The sequence below is a fragment of the Siphateles boraxobius genome, unplaced genomic scaffold (assembly GCF_051911475.1).
Source record: "Siphateles boraxobius isolate OS27281-9 unplaced genomic scaffold, OSU_SipBor_1 6, whole genome shotgun sequence".
Taxonomy (NCBI): domain Eukaryota; kingdom Metazoa; phylum Chordata; class Actinopteri; order Cypriniformes; family Leuciscidae; genus Siphateles; species Siphateles boraxobius.
The window spans coordinates 36,285,329-36,306,121 of NW_027509186.1; the positions used below are offsets into that span (position 1 = coordinate 36,285,329).

Below are 20,793 nucleotides of genomic sequence, written 5' to 3' on the forward strand. Positions count from 1 at the left end.
TGTGCGCGTGTGTGTGTTTTGGCAGCGTCATGTTGAAACATTCAGTTCAGCTATGTGAAGCCTTCCTGAAACATACACTGACTGATAAACATTTGTGCAAATTAAATAGTTTTGATACAAAGTAGATACAAATTGCCAATTAAATGAACACCCGCACGCAAATGACTCATTATTTTTCTCTGTCTGTGCTGCCATTTTCCCCAGTAACCATGACAACTAGAGGCATATTTTTAAAAGACTGATAATTGTTGATGTGGAAATCTCACATGCATCTGTATGTAAGTGTAAATGTGTGTGAGACACAGAAGCAGACAGATCATTGATCCAGGACATCGGTGCACTAAAATCACACTTTAAGATTGAACAGAGGTAATTTATGAGTTCATATGTTTAAATATAATGTCAAAGGTTTATAAATAATCACATTGATTCACACATTTAAAAAATAAAAGTTTGTGCATGTATGATTTTCTAGCCAAATCCTTATGAGCATCAGAACTGAAATGTGTGATCTTTATAGGCAGTATCTTAAGCACTAAACAAATGAGCGCACTTCACTCCTCATATGAAGTGCACATATAAAGCCTTAAAATGCTGTCTGGGTAGGTTTTGTAACTGAGCTTGTATGTGATTGTATGCATGTGTGTGTTTTTTAACACGATTACACCCTTGCCGACAGGTCAGCTGCAGAAATCAACCCTGGGTTAAACTTAATACAAAACGCAGACAAAAAAAAATCACACACACCCTTCAGCCGGGACAGATAAGGACAGTCACCTTAATAATGAAACTAGTGCAAATGAGCTCACACACACACACACACACATATACATACAGTACAGATGGCATCATTGTGGGCAAACTCATTTGACACCCTGTGTGGTTGCGTGAAGGGACTGATGACCTCACAGCTGGCTGCGACACGATTGGCCGAGACTGTAGCCATGGCGACAGCATTGGAGTAGGTGCTTATGGGGGATTCCGAGGAACTCTACTGAAAATGATACATTGTTTGTGTTGTAGGCCCATATGGTCTCTGTTTATTACAGTACCATCTTTATCTCAGGTGTTTTTCTTTAAGAGGCCATATTATGCCCTTTTGCAAAGTCTTGATTTTGTTTTTGGGCTCTACTAGAATATGTTTTCATGCCTGAATGTTCATAAAAACAAATTATTTTTCCCATATTCTTCATTGTTGCAGCTCCTCTCTTCCCAGTCTGTCAGTAACGCTCTGTTTAGTTCCTGTCTCTGTGAAGCCCCTCCTTCTGAAAAGCACACTGTGCTCTGATTGGTCGGCTGGATCAGTGTGTTGTGATTGGTCAAGCGCTCCAAGTGTGTTTGGAAAATGTCCCGCCCCTTACCATAACCGGCAGTTTCAACACACTACTAACTAACACAACAGGCCACGCCCCTTTATGCTGCTTATTAATTATTTAAATGAGGAATATTGTGACTTGTTCGTTCCTGGAAGAAACTAAAGACTATGGAGGCCTTTCAGGGAGTTCAGAAACACTGACACTGATATAGAGAAAAAGGCACAAAGAAGGCATGATAATTCATGCCGACATGGCTGGGAGCGTCAGACCAACTGCAACAATAAGCAATTAAAGACATATTAAGTTGATTTCAGGCAAAATGGCTGAAAAATTATAAAATACAATCACTAAAAATATAATTTAGTGGTTTGTCACTTTTGACCAATAGGTGGCGCTGTGAACAAACTGATGTGTTGTGATCAGAGTGAGGTGAAAATGACACATGCAAAGTTTGGTATCAATATGACAAAGTATTGCAGAGTCGTTTTAGCTTCATTTCATCGAATTGACTGATGCGGTATACAAAAACAGATTTGTCTATCAACACGAAATCCATAACTTTTTGCCGGCATAGTCTGAAGATGATCTGACTCGACTTTGGTGAAAATCTGACAGATGGTCTAGGAGGAATTTAAAAAGTAGTTTTTGAAAGAAAATCAACATGGCGGACAGGAAGTTTGGCTGAATATGACAAAATTTGTACAATGCTCTTGGCATAAACCATGAAATGTTTAATTTAAATAGGCTAATTTAATCAAAAGCTGTTAGCATTTTTGGAAATTGTATTATAATTTTTTGTCTCAAAACTTTTTGAGAACATTCAGGGCAAGGTGCTGAAGACACATACTGTCATGATCCTGGTATCTTTCTCTTTTCTCTGTCTCCCTCTCGTGGTCTCTCACTCAACGCTCGTTAAACATACACTCATTACACACTCTCTCATCACTCTCAGCTGTCCCTACTCTATCCCGGCATCGCACTAATCATTCCCACACCTGCTCCCCCTTTCCGTCTAATTGTGTTTGCTTCTTCTAGTCCTCCTTCTAGTCCTCCTTTCTCCTTTTCTTGTCGTCAGATTATTCATGTACCCACTTGAAGAATCATCGCGTGCTTACCTCTCTGTCCTGTCTTGTCCTTTCCGGTTGTCAAGGTGTTACTGCTCGATGATAACCAGCTGCAGGTATTTCTTTGTGTATGCTGTTGCTCGCACTCTGAACTCTACCCAGCTCAAACTATTGCAGAGACCGGCGCCAGTTTCCAGCCATCCTCTATGCTCTGGTATCCCGAGGTATCCAAAGCCTGCAGTTCTCCTCCCGGGACCACAGTCTCTTTCTGCGCTACGCTGTCCTAGAAGGGGGATTTACGTTTCATCTCTTCAGTCCACTATGCTGCCACTATATGTTCAACATTTATTATTGACTGCAATATACTGCTCTTTTATCTTTCCTGTGGACAGCTTCCTAAGTTGATTAAAAACTGTTAAACTGCTACAGCGCATTTGGGTCCTTTCTCTCACATACCTGACAGAATAATCTGGCCAAAGCATGGACCCAGGGAGTGGCAATCCGTTCCAGACTGCTATGGAGCTCCAGGGCGCCATGCTGGGCAGACATCAGGAGGAGTTGTCTGCCGCAAGACAGGCTGTTGAGTCCTTGGCTGCCCAGGTATCGGATCTCTCACTACAGCTTCACAATCTCTGCTGCGATCCTCCTGCATCTCCGGAGATTCGCGAACCACCCAAGCCGCGGATTAACAACCCCCCTTGCTACTCGGGTGAGCCCACTCAATGCCGCCCCTTTATCACCCAATGCAAGGTTATGTTTTCTCTGCTGCCCTCTACATATGCCAAGGATCGTGTCAAGGTGGCCTATGTTCTCTCTCTCCTTACCGGGCGAGCACGCGAGTGGGGAGCGGTCAACTGGGAAGCAGAGGTGGACTGCGTCCACAATTTTTCTCTCTTCAAGGCGGAGATGATTCGCGTCTTCGACCGCTCAGTCCATGGAGAGGAGGCCAGGGAAGAAGCTCCGCAGCAGACTTTGCTATCGAGTTTCGCACCCTGTCTACTACTTGCGGTTGGAACGAACCGGCACTGGTGGCTCGATTCCTGGAGGGACTCAACTCGGAGCTAAAGGACGAGATCTTCGTTTGTGAGGTACCAACCCGTCTCGACCCCTTAATCGACCTGGCCATCCGTGTTGAGAAACGCTTTGATCGGCGTCAACGAGCCCGCAGCCTGGAGGCCGCGCTGCTCTCTACTCCATCCGCTGCCTTTCCTCCGCCCCCAGCCACTCCTGAGTCCGAGCCCATGCAGCTTGGTGGATTACGCAACTCCGTCAAGGAACGCGAGCGGAGGATAGCCAACCGTCTCTGCATGTACTGCGCTTCGGCTGGTCACTTCGTCTCCGCATGTCCGGTAAAAGCCAGAGCTCGTCAGTAGGTGGAGGGTTACTGGCGAGCGTTACTTCCTTGGTCTCTCCATCTGTACTTCTCTACCCATTTTTCTCCGCTGGCCCAGCTCTTCAGTCTCCTGCACGGCCTTGATTGATTCGGGGGTGGAGGGAAAATTTGTCGATGAAGCATGGGCCCTTGAACAAGGTATTCCCCTCATAGACTTAAAAGACTCCACACCCCATTTGCCCTAGAAGGCAGTTCCCTTCCTAGAATACAGAAGGAAACAGTTTCCCTGTCCCTCACTGTGTCAGGGAATCATAGAGAGACAGTTTATTTTTTAATTTTTCATTCTCCCTTTTCACCAGTAATTTTAGGACACCCCTGGTTAGTTCAACATAACCCCCAGATCGATTGGTCTAATGGCACTATTTTGTCTAGGAAATTGTCCTGTCATGTTGATTGCCTTGTCTCTGCTGTCCCTCCTGTTTCTTCTGTCCCTGTTTTTCAGGAGGAGCCAGGTGATTTTACAGGCGTTCCTGAGGAGTACCACGATTTGCGAGAGGTCTTCAGTCGTTCCCGGGCCACTTCTCTCCCCCCTCATCAGCTGTACGACTGTGGTATAGACCTTCTTCCGGGCACCACACCCCCGCGGGGAAGGCTATACTCCTTGTCCGCCCCAGAACGCAAAGCTCTCAAGAATTATCTCTCCGATTCCCTTAACGCCGGTACTATTGTTCCCTCCTTGTCTCCCACCGGTGCAGGATTCTTCTTTGTTAAGAAGAAGGACGGCTCCTTGCGTCCCTGCATAGACTATCGTGGGTTGAATGACATCACTGTTAAGAATCGCTACCCCTTACCAACGGTGTCATCAGCCTTCGAAGTCTTGCAGGGAGCAAGGATCTTCACTAAACTCGACCTCCGCAACGCTTATAATCTCGTTCGTATTAGGGAGGGGGACGAGTGGAAGACCACTTTTAATACGCCCCTAGGTTACTTCAAATATCGGTTTCTTCCGTTTGGTCTGGTCAACGCTCCCACCGTCTTTCAAGCCCTTGTAAATTACGTTCTTCGCGATATGCTCAATATCTTTGTTTTCGTTTATATAGACGACATATTGATTTTCTCACCCTCTCTCTAGGTCCATGTCCAGCACGTCCGTCGCGTCCTCCAGCGTTTACTAGAGAATCGTCTCTATGTTAAGGCAGAGAAATGTTCTTTCCATACGCCCTCGGTCACCTTCCTTGGTTCGGTCATTTCGGTGGAGGGAGTTAGTATGGACCCTGCTAAGGTCCAGGCAGTTATTGATTGGCCCATTCCTGATTCTCGTGTCGCGCTCCAACGATTCCTTGGCTTTGCCAATTTTTATCGTCGCTTTATACGAAATTTTAGTCAAATTGCTGCTACACTTTCTGCTCTGACTTCTGTCAAGTCTAGGTTTACTTGGTCAGAACCCGCACAGAAAGCGGTTGACTATCTCAAGACCCTTTTCACCACCGCGCCGATTCTTTTAACCCCCGACGTCATTAGACAATTTATAGTCGAGGTCGACGCTTCTGAAGTGGGGGTCGAGGCGATTCTTTACCAGCGTTCTGCCGCCGATGGAAAGGTACACCCCTGTGCTTTTTTTCTCATCGCCTCACGATACGCCAATCCGTTCGTAAAATATAGCATTTTACGACAACATTCAAAATGGCTAATGCACAAAATGGCTGACATGGGGAAATTGGGTATCGTTCGAGTCGACGGGTCGCACCAGGATTTTGTTTCTAGCCCTTACAGTTCAAAAGTTATTAGCATAAACAAAAGTGAAAGTTTGTACAGTTGGTGGCGCTAGAGAAATTGAGTTAGAGACTCCAAAATTGCTGTGGTTAATGTTCAGACTGCAAGCGTTTCTATAAGCTGGCAAATACTCAAGAACGGAAGAAGAAGAAGAAGAAGAAGAAGAAGACGAACACTAATGATTGCAATAGACTCTGTTAAACTAAACTAAATCAAACAAATAAAACCTAAAATAAAATCGTATAAAATAAAACGTTAGTTTTCACTCTATCAAAAAATACTTAACTAAAAAGACAAATCTGAAAAGCAGGAGACTTGAACAAAAGTCAGACTTTTTGGGTCAGATTTACTAAACAGGATAAATTAGCATGAGAGGGCAATCCCATAAAAGTGCCGAATTGTCTACTGACGACACGCAAGTTAAAGAACAGATGCAGCTAGATCATTTCCAAAATGACCAACACAATCTACTAAGAGCAGCGAAACATTAGCGTCTGGTGTAAGACATGCTTGTTTTCGGCGGTAAATAATGGTGACAATACCAGTGAATTGACGAGCGCAAACTTTAGTGAATCACCATGCATGATTCATTTAAACTCTCCCCCCATAAATTTTGCATCTGAAAGGGAAACTCCTACAAAGCATATGCAATAAGTTCAGCCTAAAAATAACCCTGTCCTCGCCTTTCCAGCGCTAATTTTTCACAATGTGTCTTTAGTAAATCCTGACAGTAGTTTTTTAACGCTAAAAGAGGGTTTGCACTGGAGCAAGCTGTAAGTAAATCTGTCCCTAAATGTAAAGAGAGAGAGATAGGGAGAGAGAGAGGGAGGGAGAGAGAGAGAGAAAGAGAGGGAGAGAGAGAGGGAGGGAGAGAGAGAGAGAGAGAGAGAGAGAGAGAGAGAGAGAGAGAGAGAGAGAGAGAGAGAGAGAGAGAGAGAGAGAGAGAGAGAGAGAGAGAGAGAGAGAGAGAGAGGGAAGGAGCGCTGTCACATACCAAGGTGAAGGATTAAAACTAGAGGTGACCAACAACAACAGTTCGTCATGCAAACACACTCTGTCCTGGAACAAGTGCTGCGTAGCCGAGATAACTTGAACCGTGTCGACACACAAACACTGGCAGAATGTGTTTCATCAGGAGCACAAACAGCATTTCCGAGCCAACTTCTCCTCTCCGTCAAACTCTTTCTGTCCCCAGATCTACAGTATATCACAGCTTCCCACAATGCACTCTGACTAAACAGTGTCCTGAAGAATTGTTATTTGCAGCAGACTTTTACTGGCTCCTGAGAAATATGAAATATGAACTAATGAATGACGCACACTAACACCAGAAGAATGTAAAACAGGTCAATTCTGATTTCACGTTGAATGCACTCATTTATTCTGGTTCTCTCAGAGGACGGATCTTTAATCACATCTCCATCAGGTTTTCCCAAAGAGAGCAAGCTTTGATCTCCTCCTTTCCAATTTGTCCATTCAGGTCTGAATCTGAACATCCTAGCAGCTGAAAACAGTCTCTCTCTCTCTCTCTCTCTCTCTCTCTCTCTCTCTCTCTCTCTCTCTCTCTCTCTCTCTATATTTTCAAAGGTTGGTTTCATTTTTAGTTTCAAGTTTTGAAAAAAAGAGAAAAAAAGGCCAACTTGTTAACTTTGTTATTGGAAAAGCAAAAATGGCTATTTATCTGACAAGAAAGAAAAAAAAATAGATGGTGAAGTTGGTCATGATGTAGTACAAGTTTTTAAGAGTTTAATAAAAGTAAGAATTAAATTTGATTTTCCATTTTATAAAACTGAAGAGTATAGAGGAATTTGAAAATGTATGGAATTAAAAAGAAATGTTGTGCTTTGTTAGAGATGGTGAATTAATTTTTGCTAAATGTCTTGAGTAAAATGTTTGTTAATTGTTTTTAAATTATTTAATAAAGTGTTTTTATTTAGGCCGCTGTGCCTAAAAACGTTTTCTTTTTTCTATCTTTTGTCTCTTTTACTTGTGTTATACAGGTTTAGAAGTACTAAGATAGTGTTTTGTTGTCTGTCTGCCAGTTTTTATAACTTCAGGTGTGAGGACATTAGATTTCCTCACACGGCGTCATGTTGTGAATATAAGTTTGAACGCTAGTGTGTGTGTAGTTTAGATGTAGGAGGAGGTGGTTGGCTGTGAAAATGTTTTGTCAGCATGAAGAATGAACAATGCGGTTGTTGTTTTTTTGAAAACCCCAGACAGTAACATAGTGTTGGCCCAGATCCGGCCCACATCCGGGCTGTGCGGATTCCAGGTGTACCAGATGTGGGCCGGATCTGGGCTGATACTATGTAGCGGTCTGGGGTTGTGTTAGCAAACATTTTGATTGAAAGCGGAGTTGTTATTGACAATGTTTTTGTTCCAGTGTTACCCTTGTCTACTCCGTCCAAAAAGAATTGATTATTCTATCAAACCGCCTTTCATAAAAAACGAGGCGCTTGTTCAATTGTTGGAACGATATGGCAGGTTGGGTTCCCCAATCAAGATGATCCAAATCGGCTGTAAATCGACATTACTGAAACACGTAGTGTCGTTCAGACGTTTTGTGTACATGGTACTAAAGGATAACAAAGAGGAATTGGATTTGACATTTAATTTCAATCGTGATGACTTCAACTATGTGGTTTATGCCATGACTAATAGCATGAAATGCCTTAGTTGTGGTGAAATGGGACTTCTCGTGAGGGTTTGTCCGAAAAAAAGATGAGAATTCCAAGAAAAAGTTTCAGCGGTTTCGGTTGAAATAGTTGGGGAGGATGAGGAGGTAGCACTAAAAGATAGGAGGAAAGTGCCTACAACAGTGGATGTAGTTGAGGAAAACATTACAAAAACCTGTAGATGCAAACTGAACAGATTCATCCGGTGATGCTGCAGCTTTGAAGCAAATGGGGAAAGGGCGAGTGGCAGTGGTAGATGTAGAAGAAGCTGGCATCAGTTAACCGATGGTCTAGATATGCAGTTTTGAAAAGAATCAAGACATGAAGCTGGAAGGAGATCAGTGTTGAAGCAGAACAAGATGAATGTGTTTTTAAAACACCACATAAGAGGAGATTAAAACAGAAAAAACTGAAAATAGTCAAACTGATACTGAAAGTGAAACTGACCTTTCAGAATGTAGCAAAGAAAACAATGACTCTTCAGAACAATCTTAGAGTGTAGATGATATTAAGCTCTTTTTGAGAGTTAAGGTGATGATACACAGGGCAAGTTTTTGAGCAATGTTGTCGTCAAGGGCCCACGAATTCTCCAGAAAGAAATTGATTGCCTATTTTCAATGGGAAAGTGCCCAAGCAACAATCGCTCGGCAAGATTGCTCAAAAAGTTGCTCCCATTGAAAACAATTGAAAAAATATGCCAGCCGAGAGAAAAAAACGCTTTGAAGAACACACGGTCTAACAAAGAATACAAGACATGTGCGCATTACAGAGTACTTTCCTGATTTGGAGCAATTTGTAGAAAAAGCAAAGATTTTTGATTTTTGAAGGTCTTTTTTCTGATCAAGAGGTTTACAGACTGAAAAAAATTCTCACTAAAGTAAATTCTCAATTAGGAATTAAGGATAGTGACAGGCTTTAAAATTACACTTAGGAGATGAGGGTTTTTTGTGTCTTGATTATCCTTTTCTTCTCTTTAATGAGAGAATTTTATTTTGCTTCTCTTCATTTAAATTCCGAGAAGGGAAGACAAGGTTTGAATTATATGAGTTAATCAAGGTAAAGAAAACAGACATTCTGTTTGCACAAGAAATTCATAGTGATGTTTTAAATGAAAAAGATTGGGCGAGAGAGTTTAATGGGTTTCCATTTTCGGTCATAATTCATCTCTAAGTGGCGGTGTTGCTATTTTATTCTCTAAGAACTCCATTCCAGTTTCTTAAGAAGTAGAAGTTGTAAAAGGCAGATTTTTTAACAATAAGGTCTCAATTTGAAAATGTATTTTATTGTTTTGGTTGTGTTAATGCTCCCACCAATGCAGCTGAGAGAGTGGGGTTTCTAAATATATCATGTAAAGCAGTAACACTGAAAAAGATTCTGATACAGTAATATTGCTAAAGTAAAGTAAGTAAAGTAATATTGCTCTTTTCAATGTTGTTGAAATCAAGAATCCTAATTGATTTCCGGTATTACAATGCAAAAAAGAATCTAATGTTGATTGAGAAAAGATGGTGTAAAAGATGTTCTTTGTAATAAAATGAATAATATTTTGACTTTTAACAGTATATTGTGAGTTTTTTAACTCAGCTGTAGTATGTAGCCTACTCTTGCGTGACCTTTTTTGTTGCGAATGAAAAACTGAATTGTAATAAAATGTATTTTAAAAATCAAAAATCTCTCTTTCTCCCTCTCTTTCGCCCTCTTTTTCTCCCTTCCTCTCTTTCTCCCTCTTTCTCTTTCTCCCTCTCTCTCCCTCTCCCTCTCTCCCTCTCTTTCGCCCTCTTTTTCTCCCTTCCTCTCTCTTTCTCCCTCTCTCTCTTTCTCCCTCTCTCCCTCTCTTTCGCCCTCTTTTTCTCCCTTCCTCTCTCTTTCTCCCTCTCTCTCTTTCTCCCTCTCTCTCTTTCTCCCTCTCTCTGCCTCCCCCTCTCTCCCTCTCTTTCGCCCTCTTTCTCCCTCTCCCTCTCTTTCTCCCTCTCTCTCTCTTTCTCTCCCTCCCCCTCTCTCCCTCTCTTTCTCCCTCTCTCTCTCTCCCTCCCCCTCTCTCCCTCTCTTTCGCCCTCTTTTTCTCCAATCCACTCTCTTTCTCCCTCTCTTTCGCCCCCTCTCTTTCTCCCTCTCTCTTTCTCCCTCTCTCTCTTTCCCCCTCTCTCTCTTTCTCCCTTCCTCTCTTTCTCCCTCTTTCTCTTTCTCCCTCTCTCTCCCTCTCCCTCTCTCCCTCTCTTTCGCCCTCTTTTTCTCCCTTCCTCTCTTTCTCCCTCTTTCTCTTTCTCCCTCTCTCTCCCTCTCCCTCTCTCCCTCTCTTTCGCCCTCTTTTTCTCCCTTCCTCTCTCTTTCTCCCTCTCTCTCTTTCTCCCTCTCTCTCTTTCTCCCTCTCTCCCTCTCTTTCGCCCTCTTTTTCTCCCTTCCTCTCTCTTTCTCCCTCTCTCTCTTTCTCCCTCTCTCTCTTTCTCCCTCTCTCTGCCTCCCCCTCTCTCCCTCTCTTTCGCCCTCTTTCTCCCTCTCCCTCTCTTTCTCCCTCTCCCTCCCCCTCTCTTTCTCCCTCTCTCTCTTTCTCTCCCTCCCCCTCTCTCCCTCTCTTTCGCCCTCTTTTTCTCCAATCCACTCTCTTTCTCCCTCTCTTTCGCCCCCTCTCTTTCTCCCTCTCTCTTTCTCCCTCTCTCTCTTTCCCCCTCTCTCTCTTTCTCCCTCTCTCTCTTTCTCCCTCTCTCTGCCTCCCCCTCTCTCCCTCTCTTTCGCCCTCTTTCTCCCTCTCTCTCTCTTTCACCCTCATACTCTCTCTGCCTTTCTTTCTTCCTCTCTCGCTCAGTATGTTGCATCTCATCGTCGTTGAGACAAGACGACAGATCGCCATGGCGATAGAACTATCGTTGTTTGATAAATCTGACAGCAACTTTTGGAAGAGATGTGTTTAGTTGTATTGAGTGATACAGAGAGAGTGTGTGTGTCTGCAAGAAGAAAACAAACATTCGCTGTTCCTCATCTCTCTTTTTCTCGGGAAATGCCTCATACAGGTCACACCTGCGGTTTCTGTCTCAGAGAGAGAGAGATTGTGTGTGTGTGTACAAATTCATAATGTCAGTCTTTATTAATATGCTGGGCGGGTTTGAGCAGGTGCTTAGAAACGAGACGCACCTCATCAATCAAACTCCCATCACTGCAGAAACATTCATATAACACTCATGTAACACTGATATAATGCGGATTCATGTCATATGAGCCTGGTACACAAAGACAAACACACTCACTCACTCAGTCACTCTCACACACATACACACACACTCAATCAAATACACTCACACACACACTCTCACTCACTCTCACACACACACACAGACACACACAAATTCTCTCACACATGACAAAAAATCAAAATACTTACAGTATGTAACTGTGACTGACTTGTAGATAAACTGAAAAAGCCGACGGTGTGTGTGATGAAAATCTCTTTACCACAGACCTCTCACATTTCACACAAGCGGCACACATGTGGGCGTCTGCTCTTCAACATGTAGACCTTAAACAGCTTCAGCGTGTGTGTGTGTGTGTGTATGTGTGGGCGTATAAAGAGCTTCCTGTTCGCCATGCTGAAATTAAATATCTTACATTTATTAATAAAAGCAGATAAGCATCTTCTAGCCTACCTGTGGACGTTATTGGCTCGTTTATCCGCCTGTATAGATTCCATCCGTATTTATTGTGTTTTTCCACTATATGTGTGTTTCCATCATTCCCATCAGGAGGGGAAGTGAACAGGCAGATGATTCGCCTGGACTCGTTTATTTGTGAAGGATCATATCTATCCTCTCTTTCACACACAGCTGCACCCCAAAACATCATCTGCCATGAGAAAACCATTTCATAAAACACTCACTCTCTCTCAAAGGGAAGGAAAATCACAAATGATATTTTTAATATCTCGATTGTTTATCGAGTACTGAGATTAAACGAACAGCAAATTTCCCCCGATTCTCTCGCTCCTCAGATGTTTCTCAGGAAAAGACCCGTTATCTCACTTGTGCCTCCTATAAACGCTAAAAATTAATACAAATTAAAACGCAATTGTGGCTTTTTATCTCACAATTTAGACTTTATAACTCACAATTGCGAGTTTATATCTCACATTTCTAAAGGAAAAAAGTAATTGCAAGATTCTCAGAATTGCGAAATATAAACTCAGAATTTTTAGACAAACTTGGAATTGCATGATATGAGAGTTGTGAGAAAAAAGTCAGAATTGTGTTACAAACTCAGAATTTTGAGACAAACTTAGAATTGTCAGAAATAAACTTAGAATGACGAGATATTTACTCATAATTGCAGAGCCGGACAGTAACGGAGTACATTTACTTGAGTACAGTACTTAAGTACAATTTTGAGGGATCTGTACTTTACTCGAGTATCATTTTTGGGGAGTACTCATGACTTTACTCAAGTACATTTGAGAGGCAAATATTGTACTCTTTACTCCGCTACATTTCTATCCATAACCGTGAGTACCCGTATACGTCTAAAAAAAAAAATTAAAAAAAGGAAAAAAAGAAAAATCTCGGAAACCCTCAATTTGTTGTTTCCCTCTCAAACGTGATTGGATTGTGCATGCGCCACTGATTGGGACAGCCTATCAGCAATCACCTTCAGCTTTCCGCCAAAGTCAACTCCATGGTCAGATTTTATATTACACATTAATGTAAGCCAAGCATTTGCTTTGATGTTGTTGAGTATGCGGTGTGTTTAATACAGTCAGGTTCAAATGTGGCAGTGGCGTAGCCGCGAGGGACTTCTGATTGCTTAAATTTTTTTTTACTGATTATGTGAATTACACTGCGCAAACCAAAGTAGACTACTACCCAGCGGGTGAAGAAGGGTTGGCGCTCAGTCTCCACAGTACATAAAATATTTGTTTTATTTTATTTTTTGGGTTTGCATTTATGAGGAAAAAACAATGTTATGGAAGTGTTCTCCGTTATGGACGTGAGCGCTCTGAAAGCTGCATAAAATATGCTTTAAAACTTTCACAGAGACATCAAACCGAAAACACAAAACCTTTCTTTAACCTGAATTTCGTTTTGCATTAATTGTATCTTAATTTTAATCAATGTTTCATCAACCAATTGCCTGTATTTAATAAATAAGAAGTAAATATAGCAGACGATAGATAAGAAATGGAGGCGCCGGTGCGTGAACTGGAGCTGGTCTCATAAATGAACCGAAACTCAGCATATAAGGTAGCCTACTTGCCTCACAGACATGTCTACGTTTAAACAGAACAATTCAAAACGAAAGAAAACACTTGTTTATTAATAAACAATTAAAATATCTCCTTGCTATATTTTACATAGGCTATTCATAATCATTACTTTTGCTGGTTCTTTGTGACAGCTTTTAGGTGCTTTATAGGCAGCGCCGCCCTTTGCATGTTACATGAGTCGCCACTGCATCACCGCATAATATATATATATATATATATATATATATATATATATATATATATATATATTTATATATATATATATTATATTATATTAGGGGTGGAACAGTACATGTATTCGTATTGAACCGAATCGGTACAGGCGTCACAGTCCGGTGCACGAATTTACACGGTGAATACACGGTATAAAAATAAATAAAACTCTAAATAGCGATACATTTTGCTCAATTCGCGTTTGGTCTGAACGCAGCATAATGAGCAGACTGCGATGTCAATATTGCAATGCTGAAGTGTGTGTGCGCGCGAGAGAGGGAGAGGCGCGGGCGCGATCGAACTGTGTGTGTGTGTGAGAGAGAGAGAGAGAGAGAGAGAGAGAGAGAGAGAGAGAGAGAGAGAGAGAGAGAGCGAGAGAGCGAGAGAGAGAGCGAGAGAGAGAGAGAGAGAGAGAGAGAGAGAGAGAGAGAGAGAGAGCGAGAGAGCGAGAGAGAGAGAGAGAGAGCGAGAGAGAGAGAGAGAGAGAGAGAGAGAGAGAGAGAGAGAGAGAGAGCGAGAGAGAGAGAGCGAGAGAGAGAGAGAGAGAGCGAGAGAGAGAGAGAGAGAGAGAGAGAGAGAGAGAGAGAGAGAGAGAGAGAGAGAGAGCGAGAGAGAGAGAGAGAGAGAGCGAGAGAGAGAGAGAGAGAGAGAGAGAGAGAGAGAGAGAGAGAGAGAGAGAGCGAGAGAGAGAGAGAGAGAGGCGCGGGGTGCGATCGAACAGTGGAAACATAAAAACATACTGTGTAATAAAAAAAAAATATTGTGTACAATATTTGTGTACACAAAAAAAATAAAACACAACATCGTGCTTTTGTCACACCTTGTCCTCTTGACCTCTTGTCAAACGGTAACCTACAACTGTCACCCAACCAAAATCGCACGCAAGCATGCGCACACACACACACACACACAGTTTTATTTTTAAGTTACACATTCTACATTGATTAAAAAAAGAAAATCAAATGTGTTTTTTAATGGTAGTATTATTTTATACGGAAATCAATTATTTATAATTCAGATGAGAATAAAGTTAGGCTTAATTAAAATGAATGAAAACAAATATATTGATCTGAAATATAGCAAATTAATTTTAAATTCATTCAGATACAATTACCAAACATATCGCAAGGTCTTTTTGTCTTTTTATTAATTGAATTAATAAACTAATTAAATTATATAAAACTATTGTCAGTGCACTACAAATAAACTGGTTCTATGCCTGTATTAATAAAACTTATTTAAAAAATACAAGGCTTAAGACTATTCTAAAAATGCCTTCTGCATTTTTGTTTTGCTTTTCACTCCGTTGTACCGAAAACGTACCGAACCGTGATGTCTGAACCGAGGTATGAACCGAACCGTGACTTCTGTGTACCGGTCCACCTCTAATATATACCTGTATATATGTGTGTGTGTGTGTGTGTGTGTGTGTGTGTGTGTGTGTGTGTGTGTGTGTGTGTGTGTGTGTGTGTGTGTGTGTGTGTGTGTGTGTGTGTGTGTGTGTGTGTGTGTGTGTGTGTGTGTGTGTGTTGTCCCCGCATTTAAAGACGGGACCCCCCAAAAATTAAATAAAGAAACATGGTAAAAAGATGAAATGACTTGATTTTACTTTCAATTCCTTTTACATTCTCCAAGGTATTAACATTAACATTTTTCATAACTCCATGTAGGACGTTTCTGTGCATAAATGTAAGCACTGTGGCAGTAGACTAGTAATGCAATATTTAGAAAATCTACTCTTGTACTCTTGATACTCAAGTACTTTTAAAAACAAGTACTTTAGTACTTTTACGTAAGTAGACATCTGACTGTAGTAGCCTACTTTTACTTGTACTTGAGTAAAATTTTGCAAGGGGGATCTGTACTTTTACTCAAGTAACAAAGCTCTGTACTCTGTCCGGCTCTGCAGAATTGCAAGATATAAACTAGGAAGTGTGAGAAAAAAGTCTTGTGAGTTGTAAAATAAAAATTTTGAGACAGATTTGTGAAATATAAACTCAGAGTTGTGAGTAAAAAGTCCAAATTGTGAGATATAAACTCGAAATTGTGAGATATAAAATCAGAGTTTTGAGTAAAAAGTCAGAATTGTGAGATATAAAATCAGAGTTGTGAGTAAAAAGTCAGAATTGTGAGATATAAAATCAGAGTTGTGAGTAAAAAGTTTATAGTTTGTTCCATAAACAATACTTCACGTTTATTTTTATAGCTCTACACACTCGCTGGATGACAATATTGACTCATTTGAGTCTATATAACTATAAATAAGTCAAGCTCAAGCAAAGGAGTAACTCTGAGACTTAAATCTCCCTCTGGGTGTTTCTCAGTAAAACTGATCAATAAACACTTCTAACACTGATTAAACCAAACCACTCGAACAAAACAACAGCTTTTTGGTGAATACACTACCATTCAACAGTTTGGGTCAATGAGATGTTTTTAAACAATTTAACACTAACAATTAAATTGATCAAAAGTGAAAGTAAAGACATTTATAATGTTACAAAAGATTTCCATTTTTAAAGTAAATGCTGTTCTTTTGATCTTACTATTCATCAAAGAATCCTAAAATTCAAGCAGCACAACTGTTTTCAACATTGATCATAATCATAAATGTTTCTTGAGCATCAAATCATCATATTAGACTGATTTCTGAAGGATCATGTGACACTGAAGACGGGAGTAATGATGCTGGAAATTCAGCTTTGATCACAGGAATAAATTACATTTTACAAAATATTTACATAGAAACCAGTTATTTTAAATTGTAATAATATTTCACTGTTTTTACTGCATTTTTGATCAAATAAATGCAGCCTTGGTGAGCAGAAGAGAAATCTATCATATAAAAAAACGTACAGACCCCAAACTTTTGAATGCTAGCATACAATATTACATTTCAAACAGACTCGCGATTGCAGAATCAAACCTGAGTGTTGCTGCCATGACAACATGACGACACGCCAAGATATTACAGCAAACATGTGCTGATCAGCATGAGGTGACGGAACTCAGAGGACGTTAAAGAAATCACACACACACACACACACGCGGGTCACAGGAGGACAGTGTCAGTGTGTGCAAGTGTCTCTCCATCAGATCGTTCTCTCTGTTCTGACATTTACAACCTTCAAATGAATTGTGTTGTGAGCAAACAGCCGAGATCAAACCAGATCTCCTGTCATCTCCTGTCATGTGTAAAATGTTGTGACGTCTTTACATCGGCTGCTAATTGGGTGCAAAACGAGAGAAAAGCAGCACAGAGAGAAAGCGAGGGGTTAAAGTCACCATGAAACCACATTCGTAACCCATTTTACTGCTACAGCGTTTCCTTCACAAAGCTAACGCTTCCTTTTCTTTTTGTCACTATTTCTGCTGTGACTTTTATTATATGAACACAGACTACAATTGAAAAAAAATCCTATATTAGAAATGACATTTTATAATACAAAATAAATATATAAAATAATATAATATAATAATTAAAAAATATATATTTTTTTTATTAAATAATTATTAATACATTATAATAATTATAATACATTATAATATATTAATACATTATATTAAAATACACACTGCCGTCTATGGAAGCGGCAATAATAATCCTTTCCATTAAAATTAGACGACACGTTTCATTCATATTAGATAGGTTACACATTGTGTAAGTAACTTTAAAGTTTCCTCTATTCTTCTCCCAGTTCACCGGCCACTTACTTTCATGTATTTCGGGAGAAGTGGAGAAATTCACGTGTTGTAAATCCAACAGATCCGATTCACTGAACTGCGTCTGCGGCACAAACTAACATGGTGGCGTATATAGCTCAACTATCGATCGTTATAAAGGTGTTTAAACAACAAAACACATTCACTTGCACATATTTGACAATCGGAATATCAGATATGTCATGCTGTAGCTAACAAATTTGTGAATATTTTGGATGAAAAAGGAAATAAAAGCAGATCATCAGTCATTCAGCGTTGTTGTGGCTGCGGTGTCACGTGACAAGCAAAGACGCGTCACCATGGTAACCATAAAGTGATAAATTCTAAATAACGTTGCCTTGAAAAACTCACGGGGCCCAGCCAGAATATTTTAAATGTACGTGTAAAAAGGTTAAATATGAATTTATTACAGTACTTTTTTAACTTACTATTTTAAGTACAGTACAGTTTTTATTTAACTTTTAAGTGCAATACATTTTCAGTGCTAATATTCAAACTGTGTTTTTACAATGTTTAAAGTGGCTGGCAATAATAAATATTCTTATTAGAATTAAAACTGCCTAATTTTTCAGCTGTGCATAACTGTAGCTGAATAGTCAGGCCGACTACGCTACTGTATTTTCATATTGGTTATTATGGTGGTACTTGGAGACCCATATATTTTCTGAGGAGATACTTAATCCAAAATACTTTTTTTGTTGTTTTGTTATTGTAGTAACATGAAGTAACATTTAACATGTTAAATAGGGTCGATTTTGATCTCATTTGACTATAAAGGACAGAATAAGAGCAGCATGAAGGAGTTTGGGAGTTTGGGAAGGTGTCAGAAGAGATGAAAAGGAAATAGAGAAAGAGAGAGATTGCCGTGGTCTTTCCATTCGTTTAAGTCAGGACATAATGGGCGATTGTCAAGCGTTTAGAGAGAGCTGAAAATAGAGAGCAATTACTACAGCCAGTCAAAACACTGGCCACAGCTGTCCTTCACACAGAAACACACGCTAAAACAACACAGACCTCACAAAACACACACAAATACAGTCTAAATATTTCTGTTTCTTTGATTTAAGCAACTAAAGCTATCAGCCAAAAATGAAAGTATGTGTCACCATTGTATCAGTCCAAAACCATACTTTCTTTAATGTATGTTTTTTTTTAATGTTATTTTTTTACAAGTATTGTTCATGTGATTTGTGCACTATATTCCAGGGCCGTAAACCCCCATAGACATTAGCTATGTCATCTCTATATTTTAATATGTTTTATTCAAGTAAAGATTAATAAAAAAACTAAAAAAAACTAGCATGAAATAAATGTTAAAGCAGAAATAAGAAAGCTGTATAGTAATCTCTGGATTTAAATCACTTGCTCGCACTGGATTTTGGGAAATAGTGCTTCAGCAACTGTACATCGAATGTACACTCGAATTCAGAGAGGATTGTGGGTATAAAGTAGTGAACGAATGTAGGGAATGATGTCGTTCACTCAGAATTCGGACGCCCCAACAAAATGGCCGACACCCGATATAGTGCACTATATACTGGACAGGGAGCGGTTTCGGGCACGACTCCTGTTTTTAAGCGCCTTTTGAAGTATCGCGTCAAAAACGAGAGATTGAAACGGCAAATTTTGAAAGATAATCCCTTGATTCTCAAAAAAGGTTTTACTCTCGCTTAAGGTGAAAAGAGTTAATGGAAATAATTGGAGATGGAAACGCATTTGCAGAATAAACGCACAATAAACCAACGTGAGTGATCGGCTGTTTCCTCATGATACCAACACCACCTCTGTCCACTCGAACAAGCTGATGGAAATGCACCTAATTCACATTTGTTCGATTTTTTTTTTTTTTTTTACTTGGAAAAGATTTGCTTCACGTTTGGATGAAAACCCAGCTATTATAAACCAAGTCCTCCCCAATAATTAGAAAATTCAAAATTGCCCCCCCACCCCCCCAATATTTGATATTCTTGATGCTGCCGCTCTGTTTGTTGCAAAAGACATTTTAAAAATAAAATTTTGAGGCTGGTTTGCCTAAGCAGTCTAACCGAGCTCATCAATGTCAAAAGGATTGAGATGGCCTATCATTTGAAATGGTCTTAATTTTTGGATTTTCTTATTTTGACAGAAAACCAAAGGGATCCATTAAAGCTTCTCTTTTATTGACAACAGCCGGTTTATCAGCGCTTCTCATTATAAGATGGTTGCTGCATGTTGAGTTCCCGAATGAACACTATAAGAGACACAAACTCAGACGCTGTTTCTGAAATTGAAGACTTCCCGACTATAGAGGAGAACTGAGCCTGGATTCTCCGAAGGTTTTTTCTTCATTCTGTGACAGTTTGGGTTCCTGCCACTATCGCCTCTGGCTTGCTTAGTCGGAGATACTTAATACTCAACAATATCACTGATCTGACAGCACTGACACTATTGGATGAGAACCCAACTAAGCTGGATGATGACATCACTGTTTTCTGCAGCGCTGCTGTATAGATGAAATTAACTAATTAAAAAATTAATGATCTTACAATGAATCAACACTGAACTGACTTTAGATAAACAATGACACTCTTTTCTTTTAGATCTGCTGTACAGCCAAAACAAACTTTGTTCCATTATTTTCCTGTTATCTCTGTAAAGCTGCTTTGAAACAATCTGTACTGTATGATGCGCTATATAAATAAAGGTGACTTGACTTGACTATTATGTGAAAAACATTACGCAAATATAGTAGTATATCCAACTAATTTCGAAAACAGTAGCCGAAAAGGTCCCCGGATGACGTACTTCCGCTGGGATTCTGAATCACACGTTCGATGGACACTTTACTATCCCATAAAGCCAAGAGAGAGGATTAATGAATGGCAGTGAAGTGACACAACGGGAAGGTCACGTGAAAGTAACAACATGGCATTTGTAGTATGTCCAATTGCGTTCATACTAACCATATTCATACAATACAGAATGTACTTTTTTTAATGTAAGTAAATTTAAACTCAAATGTAGTTCCTACTCAGACAGTGTGAGATTTGGGACGCAGCGAGAGACTCGTTTTTATGCCGCTGCATTAAATACATAGCCTAGGATACACAAAGTCACATGGACTTCTTTTTCAGTGCTAGTTTTTTGACATTATTGTATCCATTCACTTTTATTGTATGAAAAAGAGCAGTGTGAACATTCTGCTAAACATCCCATTTTTTGTTCCACTAAAGAAATTAAGTCGGTCGTAAAGATTTGGGACGACAATAAAGTACAGAATTAAATTTTTTCGGTGAACTATGTCTTTAAATATGGTTTGTAGCATGCATGAGTTACACTCTCACTTGCTGTTCATCTTTTTATTTTCGGTCTTTAAAACAAATGTCAGGCTAAGTGGTGTGTGTGTGTGTGTGTTTTAGGCTTGCTGCAGATCATATTCATGAGGTCAAAAATTCATGCTGTGTCCATC

General features: G+C 40.1%; 1 protein-coding gene across 1 annotated transcript in view; it reads right to left on the reverse strand.

Moving 5' to 3' along the window:
- grm5b (glutamate receptor, metabotropic 5b) overlaps nucleotides 1–20,793 on the reverse strand; it is a 74,676-nt gene that overhangs the window by 13,620 nt on the left and 40,263 nt on the right. The window lies entirely within an intron of this gene.